Below are 9,567 nucleotides of genomic sequence, written 5' to 3'. Positions count from 1 at the left end.
TTCTATCACCCTTAATTTCCTACTCACTTAGGCTGGAGGGTTTCATTTGGCTGGCTTGGTGTTTGGCTCCTTTTGAGAAGGCAGCGGCGAGAGTGAGATTCATCTGTGCTGGGCAACCGAGAGATGCAAACCAGCAGGAGCAAAAAGAGAAAGACAGGAGTGGGAGGCAAAGATTTTGTCAGGCGCACGCAGTGCAGCCACAGTAAGACTACCAGTGTAGTGCTAAGCGAGGAGGAGCACAGTTTTTCCATTAATAAAACTTTGATGCCGGGAGGGCCAAATGACCAAGCAAAAGGATTGGTGATAAAAGGAGACGCTTAAGGCTAAAGCACAAGATCAAATTTCAAGATTAATTTCAAATGTTGATAAAACTGCAAAGTCCTAGGTGAATATTCCAAAAATTTAAATCAATATTATTTAAATGATTCTCCAATTACCTTGTAAGTTCCTTGAAAGTAGAACCCTTACAGTGTCTCGTCTAATTTGCTGTATGTTGTTGTTGTGTTTGTTGAGTCAATTCAGACTCATAGCGACCCTATATGACAGAGTACAACTGCCCCCATAGAGTTACCCAGGTTGTAATGTTCAGGGGAAGACTGTTATGTTCAGGGGAGCAGATCATCAGGCCTTTTTTGCTGCAGAGAGGCTGGTGGATTCAAACCACTGCTCCTGCTGCGTGTACTAAAAAACCAAACCAAACCCATTGCCGTTGAGAGTTGATTCCGAATCATAGAACTGTCCCATAGGGTTTCCAAGGAGTGGCTGGTGGATTCCAACTACCAACCTTTTGGTTAGCAGCCTAGCTCTTAACCGCTGTGCTACCAGGGCTCCACTGTATGTACTAGCATTTAATAAATTAGAGAAGAAAGCTAGCATTTACTCAGACTAAGTCTGTGTTCTTTTACATATGCAATTTTATTCAGTTCAATTATCCTCGCAACAAGTCCATTAGACGTCTTATTATCTGCATTTTGCAGATGTGGAAAGGTATTCAGAGTTTAGTTGACCTCAAGGACTTCAGTTAGTAAGTGGGAAGACTGACATTCACATACAGGTCTGTGTGTCTGACCCTAAGGCTGTGTACCCTTGAGAACACTACCCAGTCTCCCAAATATTTATTCATTTAATTTAATTTAAAATGTGTGCAAAATGTGTATGTGAGTGTATTATAAATGTGTAAGGAAACCAAAAGTAAATCTTTATTAATCAGCACACATTAAAAGAAGTACAGTAGGTTCATGATTCTAGTTCTAATGACACAAAAAGATTCTAAAGTGTTTTCTGAATCAAGCAATATTAAGGTATACTCAGTATTATTTAAATGTTAATTGAAAATGGACAATCCAAGTAAAATAACTCTTTATGGAGAAGGTAATTTGTCTGTAATTGTTCTCTATGTGTCTATAATGTTCTCAAATCACATATGCTGTAAATCACTAGCATGCTTTCAAAATAAATACTGATAATATGAATTTAGAAATGCATCTACCTTTGTGAGGCTCTCTAACATTGTTATTAGAAGTTTGTAAGTCACTAAAAAGTATTTAGAAAATTTCTGCTTAGACATAGAAGCATGTGAAGTATGTGAAGAATATAAACAACCTTTAAATTCACTTTGACTCGGCATGCTGCAGCAAAAGAAAACATAACATAGTTAATTTTTGTAAACTAGCCTTGAGACATAAATCTGAACAACCTCCCTAATCTCTAACTTTGAATAGAAGATGGGACATTTGGCTAATCTCTGACCCTGGAGAGAAGACATAACATACTTGTCTTTAACTTCGCACTTGCCCTTATTGTGTGAAGCCAAGGCGAGAATTTTGCAAATAAACCCTGAATTTCTGCTCACTCACTAAGAGAAGGCAGAAGCAAAGAGGTCTTTCTCCAGTCACTTGCTCGCTCTGAAGAGCGAAAGCCTGCTGAGACTCTGCCCACTGACAACCTCGAACCCTAGCTGCTGGGGACCTCCGCCTAGTTCAAAATATGGTCAAGCCTTCCTCCTGAGACCTCTCACTAAAGGTGAACGCCTGAAGGCTAAAGATTTGGACTCTAACCATTGAACTAACATTGTAATTGTTCATTGATTCTCTGGTTCTAAATGAATGTTGTAAGGTCTTACTTGCATGCCGTGCCATGACTACCTTGCATTAAATTAAACAAGTTTATGCATGTTAAACCTTAATTTCTAAGATTAAATTCTACACAATAATAGGGCTTCCCAATATAAAAATTGATAATATTAGTAGTAAGGAGAGAAGGGAGCAGAGGGAAAGAAATGGAGACAAGGAAAGAAAGAAAGTTGACTGTTCTGGCTTCAGAAAGAAACGTATCCCCGTTTCAGAGCACTGTGATGTTATTTGAAAGCCTGAAGTGGAGCAGTTTCAATTATAAAAATACTTTGGTAACAGCCTACATCTTAACATAGGTTCTTTGTGACAATAACAAGAGAAGTTATAAGCCCTGTCCCAGGCAAAACGATTACTTCCACTCCAAGCCATTTCTTTTTTTTAATGGAAGAATAGTACAAAACCAAAGAAAAATATCTGGTACAGCCACCCAGACATATAGAGCACAGTGCAAGAGCCTACAGTTAAGAAGTCTGACGTAACCTGTTAGCCGCTGAGGACACTGAATTTTACCTACACCCTGTGTTCCTGGAAAAGAACCACCTCCCCCCCCCCCTGCCCACCCAGCAACCCAGCCTGCCCCTCCCCCCACACACACACACCTTTTTGTGTTATGGAAAGCATCTTACTGCAAAGAACCACCCTTCCCTATAGGACCTAGATAAAACAGATGGTTGACCGTCTTGTTTAGCTATGTCAAGGCCAGATACCAAACCAAAACCAAACCCACTGCCATCGAGTCAATTCTGACTCATAGCAATTCCCATTCTTTATCTCACAAATGATTAGTGAAATTTTTTGTCCCCACTGACCAATCTGGACAAAATGCCTGCTATTTTGACTTGACCAGACTTTAGTCAGGCTTCTCTCCTTCCCCCAGGCCTCTGAACTTTGGCCCATCCTCGAGCTTAAGCAGGCATTAGTAGCTTAAGCAAGCATTGGAACACAAAACAACACTCCCTTACAGCACCTCCTGAGAATCAGCAGACCAGAAAGAAAGACATTTCCTGATCAATTGTCCAGACACACCATCTCCTCATCCCACTTTCCACACCCAGTTCTTTCTAGCCTTCTTTATTCTTCCCTATAAAAGAAAAAGGATCCCTGATGGCTCATGGATTAAGTGCTCAGGCAGTACGAATCCACCCAGCGCCTCCATGGTTGATCTGCTCTCATAAAGCTTACAACCTAGAAAACCCTATGGAGTACTTCTGCTCTGTCACATTGGGTCACTATGAGTCTAAATCGACTCTCTGGCACGTAACAACAACAACATAAAAACAGCCCCTGGGTGGTACAAACAGTTAGTGAAATTTGGCTGCAAACCCAAAGGTTAGCAGTTCAAGTCCACCTAGAGGTGCCTTGGGAGAAAGTCCTGGCAATGTATTTCCAAAAAATCAGCCATTAAAAACACTATGGAGCACAGTTCTATTGTGACACACATGGGGTTACCACAAGCCAGAATCAACTCCACAATGTTTAGGGTCATAGTTTCATGGGACATCCTAGTTAATTGGCCTAATAATGTGTTTAGCGCTTCTGTTCTACCTCCTAGTTCATTGCATAGAGCTTGGGGTCTTAAAAGCTTGCAAGCAGCCATTCAAGGCGCAAGAGTTGGTCTCTATTCACCTGGAACAACAGAGGAAGAAGGAGAGTCAGGAATAGGAGGAGGATATGGAATGTGTGGCTAATTACCTCCATTGCTATGAGACCAGAAGAACTGGATGGTGCCTGGCTACCATTACTGAACATTTTGATCAAAGGTTCTGTAGAAGAATCCTGATGAAAAGGAGGAGAAGGCAGAGCAGAATTTCAAATTCTCATGGACTCTAGACTTTCTGGATCCAGGGAGTGTGGAGGAACCCCTGAAACTATTGCCCTGAGATAATCTTTAAACCTTAAACAAAAAATAGCCCCTGAAGTCTTAAAACCAAACAATAATTAACTAGTAAAAAGGTCTCCCTTGAGCATTATTCTCTTTTAAGAACTGTCTATATGGGATCAAACTGACAACAGCAACTCGAAGATTAGATAGGAACCTTAGGGAGCAGTGAGTTTATGTTAATGAGGGAGGAACAACTCAGAAAAGGAGGATGAGAAGGGTGGCACAACTCAAAGAACGCAATCAATGTCACTAAACTGTACATGTAGAAACTTGAATTGGTGTATGTTTTGCTGTGTATTTTCTCAACAACAACGAAACAAATAAACTTTGGGGGGGGAAAGGATGAATCGACTTCATGGCAACAGGTTTTTGTTATTTTTTTAGAAAAGAAAAGTCTTTTCTTCCTGACCTTTGACATGCTAGTAGCTATTACTGGTGGAGAGCTCTCTCTGTTGCAAGTTTCCCTCCCTCTGCTGCAATAGTTCCTCTCACCCTGTTGCAATAGTTTTTTTTTTTTTTTAATAAAGTCTCTTTTTACCTAAGTCCAGATTTGTTTTTTATTTGACACGGACTAAAGATATAGTTTCAAATAGTTTTTAGAACTATATTTCTCCTTTCATATTTGCTTTCTATTTCCCTTTTATGGATTTTAAGTATCCTTCCCTGATTCAGAAGCCACACAGGCTGAGGGATCAAACTCCTCAAAGCTATTAACAAGCTTCCCACATATCTCTTAGGTTAAAATGGAAATGGATAGGTTCGAAGGCTGCTTCCATAAACAAACACCTCCAGATAATTAATTCTATTGTAAATTTTTGAGGGCCAATGAATCACAACTTATAAGGCCATTTAATTCACCTCCAGATAATGATAGGGGAGCCCTGCTGGCGTAATGGTTAAGAGTTACAGCTGCTAACTAAAAGGTCAGCAGTTCAAATCCACCAGGGGCTCCTTGGAAATCCTCCGGGGCAGTTCTACCCTGTCCTGTTGACTATGAGTCAGAGTTGACTGGACAGCAACAGGTTTTTTAGTTTTTTAATGCCTGGGGTACCAGCGCATAACAAGGGAAAAAGACATCAGGCTTGGTAAAGTAGAGGGTCAGAAAAAAAGAGGAAGACGCTCAATGAGAGGGACTGACACAGTGGCTGCAACAATGGGCTCAAGCATAACAACGATTGTGAGGATGGCACAGGACCAGGCAGTGTTTCGCTCTGTTGTACATAGGGTTGCTATGGGTCAGAACCAACTGGATGGCACCTAACAACAAGTGTTTACAAAGTGTCAACTTTGCCCTATTGCAAGCATTTATGTTATCCTCTGAGATATAATGACAATATTTTCAAAAACAAAAGGGAAGCTATGTGGACTGCCAAAGGATCTTATTGATGTGTAAAATTAGTAATAGGTAAAGTCATATGTAAGTCTAAAAATTGTAAACACATTTAATTATGCATATTTAATGAATTGCTCACTAAAATCATAGGGAACTTTAAACATCCAGAGTCCTTGGTAACCATAGTCATAGGGTGCATTGTGCTGGCTTCTTGCTCTAAGTTCTGTTGCACACTGTTATGCTTACCAGGATCAGTGACATGCTGGAAATTTTTCAACTGGCTCCTGAGGGATGGGAGAGGCCCTAATTTGTAGCATGTGCCAGTTTCCGGGGTGTAAATACTTCTGCCATGACTGCTTTCAAGCTATCAGTGTGACTGCACATGGAATTGGAAAGAGATGCACAGAATAGATACAATAGACATAAATAACCTCAAAAGCGTACGTAATAATAAAATGTTGTAAAATAATTAGTAAGTTCTGAGTGTAGAAGTTATCATGGATTGAATTATGTCCCCCAAAAATGTGTGTATCAGTTTGGCTGGGCCATGATTCCCTGTATTGTGTGGTTGTCCTCCATTTTGTGATTGTAATTTTATGTTAAAGAAGATTAGGGTGGGATTGTATAGCATGCTTACTAAGGTCACATCCCTGATCCAATGTACAAGGAGTTTCCCTAGGGTGTGGCGTGCACCACCTTTTATCTTACAAGAGATAAAAGGAAAGGGAAGCAAGTAGAGAACTGAGGACCTCCTACTACCAAGAAAGCAGTGCTGGGAGCAGAGCACGTCCTTTGTACCCGAGGTTCTTGTGCAGAGACGCTCCTAGTCCAGGGGAAGATTGACGAGAAGGACCTTCCTCCAGAGCCGACAGAGAGAGAAAGCCTTCCCCTGGAGCTGACGCCCTGAATTTGGACTTCTAACCTACAAGACTGTGAGAAAATAAATTTCTCTTTGTTAAAGCCATCCACTTGTGGTATTTCTGTTAGAGCAGTACTAGATGACTGAGACAGAAGGATAAGCGTTGTGTGTATAGTATTTTTCATTTCTAATATAATTTATTTAACTGAATGTTTGTATAATCCAATTTTGAGTAATGTCTGTGTGAAACAATTGACTTTCAAAATTCTTGGAAATTTAACAGTTAGCTCTTGCAAACTAGCACATGCAGGTGCCAGTGAACCCCAGAGAGTCTAGGATTCATCCATTACTACAGTCACAACCCCTAGCTCTAGAGGGCTGGTAATACTATTTAAGACAAAAATAATTTGGTTCACAGAAGCTGACAGGATTTTACTGGCCAAAAGACATATATTACTGGTAGTGGGTTGGATGGTAGCCCCTGTCAAAAACCTAAATGTGCACAGAAACACCAATGTAGTGTAATGGAATTTATTTATTGTGAGTAGATACAATTAGAATCAGGCAATATCGGGAAGGCACTCTGAAGACGGGACAGTAAAAACAGGTTACACAGGTCATTGTCATGTTAATTTCTCAGGAGATAGCGTCAGAGCACATGCAGGATTTCAGGGTCATTTGGCTGGAGAAAAGAGTCGTTAAGGACATGCCATACATTTCCAGTCAGATCCTGGGCTTCCTGCTCCTCGAAGCTGGCTGCACAAGATAATTCTCTAAAACAGCCCAATGCCTAAGGCCAAACATTCTCCCCTAAGCTGTTTACTAGGCTATTGTTTGACTTGAAGGTGCCTTTAGGAAAAGTTTCTTAAAGGCCCAAGGTTCAAAAGGATACCTAAGGATAGATGTCCTAAATGGGTCATCCCAACTCTATGGACCCACAAATCTGGTTTCTAGGGAATTAAAATGGTTTGTCATCCCTTACAGGATAAGTCAACTAGAACCAGTGAATGTGCTCTTTTTTGGAAAAAGGGCATCTGCAGATGTAATTAAGTAAAGGATTTTGAGATGAGATTATCTTGAATTATCTGTGTAGGCTCTAAATCCAATGACAGCTGTCCTTATAAAACATAGCACCAACAGAAGAAGAGAACACACAAAGACATAGGGGAGAAGGCCGCATGAAGACAGGGTCAGAGAATGGAGTAATCTGTCTACAAACCCAAGAATGCCAAGGGCTGCCTGGCAGCCACCAAAAGCTAGGCGAGAGGCATGGAACAGATTCTCTCTCAGGGCCTCCAGAAGTAACCAACCCTGTTGACACCCTGATTTTGCACTTTTGGCCTCCAGAATTGTGAAAGAATAAGTTTCTACCAAGTCCTAACACAAAATACTACCACATTGTGGTAATTTGTTATAGCTGCATTAAGAAACTAATACACTACCCCATGACAATTAACCCATTGCTGTCAAGTCAATTCCGACTCATAGCCACCCTATAGGACAGAGTAGAACTGACCCCATAGGATTTCCAAGGCTGTAAATCGTTAGGGAAGCAGACTGTCACATCTTTCTCCCATGGAGCGGCTGGTGAGTTCAAACCGTCAACCTTTCAGCTGGCAGCCGAGCTCTTAACCACTGCACTGCCAGGGCTCCTTTCCATGACAATTAGTCCTGGCCAAACCAGACTCAAAGAAAGAGGCTTTCAAGAGTTTATAATCTACAAAATAATAACTTGAAAAATTATACAACACTATAACCGTTTGCAACCATAGTGGAGGAATCAGTAAAACTTAAAGGGAAGAATAGCTTACTAATGCTATTCCTCTTTGACCTAAAAAGTGTTCATCTTATATAGTAATAATCCTTATAGATGAGGATGACCAGACTCTTTGGTGATACAGACCCAACTTCAAAAGTCCTGATAGTTACAACTTCTATACCATGTACGAGGAAACAGATATTCTTAAATTTCTCAGTTATAGCTTTTCTTCCTCCTCCAGAGAGTCTCCATCTGTTTAACAGAATATTCTAATTTTATTGACAGGGAAATAAAATAATTTAAAAAAAAAACTATATTTGATCATCTAAGAGATTAGGGAAAGACTAGTAGATTTTGAAATTTTCCTATTTATTAGGATTATTATGATTATTAATATGGCTTCATCATTTATGATACCCAGTGCAAAATTTCAAGGCAGCTACAATAGAGGATTAAACCAAGCACTAAGCATGGGGCTCCATGTGACTGCACAGGTGGCATGCCCATGAATCTAGCCCTAAGGATGGCATATCAAGCCTAGCTACTAGAAAAATCCGATTAGACAGACTAGAAAATCTGATTCTTGCACCTCATACAACTTGTCTGAAAACAGTTTTGGAGTTTTTCTTATTTCCATTTAGAAACAACTTGCCCTATATTTTTTGCAAATAAATACTGATATGCATTGAATTTTTTTTTTTTACACGAATGTTTGCAGCAGCTTTATTCGAGAGTGAATGTAAAATGACCATGGTACATCTATACAATGGAACACCACCCAGTCATAAAAAAACAACATAAATGAATCTCGCAGACATTATGCTAAGAGTAAGAACACTACTCTGTTAAATAAAAGCAAAGAGATTTATTGAAGGTTCAAAACAGTTCGAACTGGTGATACCGATCTCACAAAGTGAAATCAAAACTCTCCAAAATGGTGGGGTAACAGAGGCATATTTATGAGGTTAATTCAAAATATTCTGATTTGAAGTCAAAAGATCAGGGAAGCCAGAGGCAGGACAACTCAAGGGTGGGGGGGGGGGCTTTACAGTGATTTGTTGGAAGTAGGAATGTGGCCTATTTGGATTGGTTAATTGGTTAATTTAAATATTGAAGGAGGGTCTACAGGGTGGTCAAAAGGTAATTATCTTAAAATATTTCCTGAGGGCTGCTGAGGGAATTTCTGATAAGGGTCTTGTGTTAAGGCCCTCCCTTAGGAACATTCTTTCTATATCTTTAGTTTAACCACAGAGAAAAAAGTTGCCTTTGTTATGTACTTAAGTCTAAGTTTTGACAGTTGCAGGGGAAATCCTTTGCTATGTACTTAAGTCTTTCTAAGGGTTTGACGGTTGCAGGGGAAATAAGCAAAAAGCCAAGATGGAGTAGGGGCTCAGACCTGGGCCAATAGCTCCGACAGGAGTCCAGTGCCACAATTTTTGAACTCTCACACAACGCCAAGTGAAAGAAGCCAGTCTCCAAAGGCCACATATGCACAATTACATTTACGTGACATTCTAGAGAAACAAATCCACAGGGATGGAGAACGGTTCAGTGTTTCCCAGTGGTTGGGGTGGGGTGAAAGTTTGACTACAAAGGGGAAGC

This window comes from Trichechus manatus, unplaced genomic scaffold, assembly GCF_000243295.1.
Source record: "Trichechus manatus latirostris isolate Lorelei unplaced genomic scaffold, TriManLat1.0 scaffold00007, whole genome shotgun sequence".
In the NCBI taxonomy this organism is placed as follows: Eukaryota; Metazoa; Chordata; class Mammalia; order Sirenia; family Trichechidae; genus Trichechus; species Trichechus manatus.
Note: the sequence above shows the minus strand (reverse complement) of the source record.